Consider the following 5022-nt stretch of genomic DNA (forward strand, 5'->3'; position numbering starts at 1 on the left):
TGCATACAATTCCATTGATCAGAATAAGTATCCCACCCATCCATTTCAAAGATAAGGTTAGTTCTCGCATTCAGCTTCATTGCATGATTAGGTTTATCCCTCGCACGCTGTTTGACTGATTAGGATCAGTCTTCGCACACAGTTTGACTGATAAGGGTTAGTCCTCGAACACTGTTTTACTTATTATGGTTAGTCCTTGAACACAGTTTAACTGCACGATTAAGGCTAGTCCTTGTACACTGATTGACTGATTAGGGTTGGTTCCCGAAAACTGTTTGACTGAATAAGGAACAACCTTGCACGTTGTTTTTAGATCTAGCACACTGTTTGAGAATGATTAGTGTTATCCCTCACATATTGTTATACAGATATGGATTAACTATCGCACAAGTTTGACTGATTAGGATTAGTCCTCGCACACTATTTGCACAATTAGGGTTCTTGATGCACACTGTTTGCCTGATTAGGGTTAGTCCTTACACATTTAATTTATCTTCACTTTTTTTAACTTTCAGACTCATACAATGTAATGTCCCTTGTTACATTTACAGTCCGGTTGGAGGGGGCGTTTCGGACAAAAATCATTCCTAATACTCAGCTTTATTTTAATAAGACTTTTTATATCTTGCCGTTCCTGTACTTACCATCATCATGTGTTTTTACTTTAGTAAACGGTTGGTTCGGGAATCATGATCCTGTAATTAGACTCTGGTGATTAAGAAATTTGAAAGAAAGATGAATCAGTTCATTTTAGACCCCACAATACCATACATTTCCTGTGATGAAGACTGAATTTGAAAGTTCCCTTTATCTGGTTGAACTTTATTCCATTTTATTCAGCTACTGTACAGTATATGAATCACAAAACAGCATGGCAAATAAATTTTACTAGACAGTGCAAAACTGAAGTTAGTAACTTGAAGACAATTACAACTGATTTGAAATATCTGGGAAAAAACTCACAGTTGATCGGATAGCATTTCTTGGAGACAGGATAACATTTTTTGTTCAAACTAATACATGACCAAGTGAAAGAAAGCAGGTTAACTTATAAATTCGAATGTTAATTTGAGTATGAAAAATGTCCATTAGTTACAATCAAGAATTAAAAACTCTATGCTCATTGAATACTAGTATAAAGTACAAATAAATTGGTCATGATTTAATATATAATATTTAAAGCAAAGTTAACACTTTAGATCCCAAAGGGGTTTTGTGTGGTTGCTCCTGTTCGTTCGTTAATCTCTTTCATCTGAAAAGGTAGATAATAAAGCCAGTAATGAAGAGGCTGCCGAATACGAGTGTAATCAAGGTCAACTGTTTAGCCGATCTTGAATAGGATCTTCCATGTACATAGTCACCCTCGTCGTAATGGGATCTTGCCTGACGAAGTAAAAAAAATAGCGAACCTAAATTAACAACTGTTAATTTTAAGCATGTATGTAAAACCATCAAAATAAAATTCAGATGGGTTTTTATTATAACCCCGCTTGAAAAATAGAAATGTATATAGTAATCGGGATGTCCGTCCGTTCGTCTGTACGTCCGTCTCTTAGGCTTTGGGGTACCCATCTCTTATCCACAACTCCTCTGAATGAAATCTGATGAGATTTTCAAAGAATCTTTATTACATCATCTTCGTTAGCCAAGGGTTTCTGATACGCTACTCTCCTCATAATCCCTTGGCATGCGGTGTTGATACATTGTAGAATTTGGGTTTTTTCTCGAGTTCTGATTGGGATTCGGTACACCCAGTCGACCAATCAGCAACTGTTTTTGTAAATGACAATATTTGCGTTCGGGATACACCTTTACTTTTTAATCTCGGAAAGAAAAACGCAAGTAAACAAACTTGCAATTCTATGAATAGCTATGGTGTCATCCAATATCTTCTAAATATGTAATTAAGAATCTATATTAAAGCTTCAAATTTGTACTATAAATAATAAATAAAGATAACTCAATTATTGCTTCTTCATTATTCTTGGAAAACAACTTTCATTTTATTTTTTTAAACTCACGTCTTTATTTCTGTCGATGACGCAATCAGTGCATCCCTGATACATTTGAGATCACGTTACGAAAACAATCCCGTCTTTTGACTTCACCGAATGCCAAGGATTCATGAGGATAGTAGCGTATCTGAAACCCTTGGCTAGCGAAGATGTTATTGCATATTACCATTGTGCACCTCCTATTTTACATTTTACATATTTTGGGATGCGGAGGCATCATTTAGTGAGCTCACCTCTAGTTGTAATCTAAATTATAACTATATATAATAATAATAATAGCTCTTGGCGTACAAATTGAATCTAATTATGAAATCCATTTCTACGTACATACAGTTCCTACCATACCATTATATATAAAATCATGTATAGAAATTGATTTTTTTGAGAAGACAAACATACATTAACAGCTGCATTAATTGCAAAAACGCCAAGGGGCCAGAAACAGCATAGACAGGCAAAAATGGCGGGCACTAGCCAATCGCTTTCTCTTTGTGCAGCAACAACTGTAGGTGTAGAGGCACTATTAACCTATAAGGTAAAAGGAAAACAACAACTTCAGTAAGAATTTACAATGTACATACCGGTATTTTATCACGAAAAATCAGATTGTCCACTTGTAATTCATAATATTTTTTTCCTTAAAATTTCAGTTCACACTGTAACGTGCAAGGGAGGGCACTGCCTGTGAACCCCCGCGGGCTCGTACCCGTGATAGAAACGGATAGCCCTGAGATGCTGCAAATATATACAATGCGCAATCTTAATCACTTGGTACAGCGTATATAAGGTTTCTACTGGTAGCGAACAAATGACAATTGCAGGGAAATCCACACACCAGCGCACTTCCACAATAGACAAGCAGGGATGACCGCACACTTGCCCTTGCGCAGTGACAAGCAGGGATGACTGCACACTTGACACTAAACACGGTTCTAGAATAGAGACACCGGCACGGATGTCCGCACACCAATACTCCACCAAAAAATGCAGGCAGGGATGTCCTCAAACCTGATTTTGCGCAGCAACAAGTAGGTATGTCCGCACACTTGTTGCTTAGAGATGCTATTTACAGAGCAGGGATGACCAGAGACTCTGTCAAGCAATAACCAGGGATGAACACACACTTACTGCTTTTAACAGTACAATATATGCAGAAAAGTCCGCACACTTACATACACTCTAAAGAGTTGTTAAGATTGACTTCAAAAGCCTTTTCCGTCAAAATCCCTATATACCTTAACACCATATAAAATACTTAGTGATTATTTATTTACAAAGTAATAAAAACACTAATCAAGCTTTTAATCAACAAACTTGTATCAATTCATCTAAAGAAACAAACAATGATTATAATTGATAACTTAAATTCGGATTCAACACTACTAGTACTTATTAAGTTTTTATCTAAGTAAATATATAATGACTAATTAAAAACGACAAGGGCGATAACTTTCGCAATAATGAAAATAGAAAATACAGCTTTTCGCTTCAACACACTGTACTTAAAATTAACGTGAAGCATTGCTGTATTTGAATCAAGTTGAATAAAGGATTGACATATCTATATATTTGGCCACAAACTTACAACTATATTGGCTGAAGTTCTCGACATCGGGTAACTATATCCTGAGGGCTGCTGTGTTGCGTGTACGGGAAGTTGATCGCACCCCGCATTGTATGCTAAAAATTAAAAGTTCAAATGCTTTGCTTATTTCATAAAAGAAAGTTTAACATTTCTTAATGGAAATAGAAATCGGATCCGATTCTGTCATTAGAAAGCAGTTCCAACAAATGTTTGCCTCTAGATGAATGTACAATTAAAACTTGGGTAACCAGCAAAGAATCCAGAATAAAATAAGTTAATGCAGAAAAAAATCGCCTGCTAATCGAACCCTTTGGATGTAAATTTAAAAAGTTTTATTGAATTTCTGTTATATGAAAGAACTACGACTTTATTGTTGTGACAAATTTTGAGCATCGATGTTTTCAATGCTATGAGATTCCGTACAGAATTACTGTTTGTGACTCGTACTGTAATTTATTTATGCTTTATTTATGCTTTATTTACAATTAAGTACCATCGGGTCTTTGAGGGAGAGTGCAATTCAAATGGTAAATGTTTAAATATTTACAATTAAAGTCTGAAAAAGCTATGCCTTTGGATAAGAAATGGCTAGGTTCACTAAATCCATAAAATGACCCTGTCATATTACCAATTAACTGACGAAGTCCTTACGTCCTATTTAGAACATGAACATAATGCAGAGACTTGGTGCTTTCATTTCCTATAAAAAAAAATTCCTCTGAGAGTCCAAGTTTTGATACTCAGACTATGTGAAACGACAATGTTCTTGAATTCTGAAAAAAGAGTGAATTTGAGTATCTTCAACTGTTGATTAAAATATGAGCCCATCCGCGATCCAAAAATTGATTCATGGATTAGAATATTCCGAGACTTCTTTCATTATATAGTTTAACATTTTAGACCGGAGGTTGGGGGTTATGCAAAATATTCAAAAACGGCTTAAAACTTTAAAGATATTTTCAAGATTTGAGGAAAATTACGCAATTCATGACTTCATAATACATAATACATGAACAGGAAGAAAAATTATGTCGTTTTTATTTGATATGAAGTCACCAAGGGTCCAAGTGAAATGTAACATATTTTCAAGTAAAAATGAGCAGTTCTGATTTTTCAGAAATTCACAGGGCCAAAAGAGGCCCATGGTGAACCTTAATCTTCATTTCATTTGATTTCGTAGCCTCCTTTCTATAATATAAAGATTCTGTAGAGGAAAAATTTTGAAGCCACACCAGTTTTTTTTCCCATATTGTTTTAATGTGCACAACTCAATAATAATATTGGGAATGAAACCTTAGGCCAAAGGGCTTCTCTATACATTTTATCACGTAAAATTCAAATTCAATTTTCGGTAATTAAAATGTTAAACCTTGTTAATCACTGTCTAGTTTGTTGGATATGCGAGGGCAGCAATGATAAATG

At 35.1% G+C, this 5022-nt stretch overlaps 1 long non-coding RNA gene across 1 annotated transcript; it reads right to left on the bottom strand.

Moving 5' to 3' along the window:
- Positions 1-839: 839 nt before the first annotated feature.
- Positions 840-3823, bottom strand: LOC134278780 (uncharacterized). Its single transcript, XR_009994522.1, has 3 exons — positions 3601-3823; positions 2415-2543; positions 840-1383 (listed from the first exon to the last, which is right to left on the bottom strand). It is a non-coding gene; the product is annotated as an uncharacterized LOC134278780 (long non-coding RNA).
- Between the last annotated feature and the right edge of the window lie 1199 nt (positions 3824-5022).

The sequence above is a fragment of the Saccostrea cucullata genome, unplaced genomic scaffold (genome assembly GCF_032062105.1).
Source record: "Saccostrea cucullata isolate Sc308-1 unplaced genomic scaffold, CSIRO_AGI_Scuc_v1 ctg6520, whole genome shotgun sequence".
NCBI classification, from domain to species: Eukaryota; Metazoa; Mollusca; class Bivalvia; order Ostreida; family Ostreidae; genus Saccostrea; species Saccostrea cuccullata.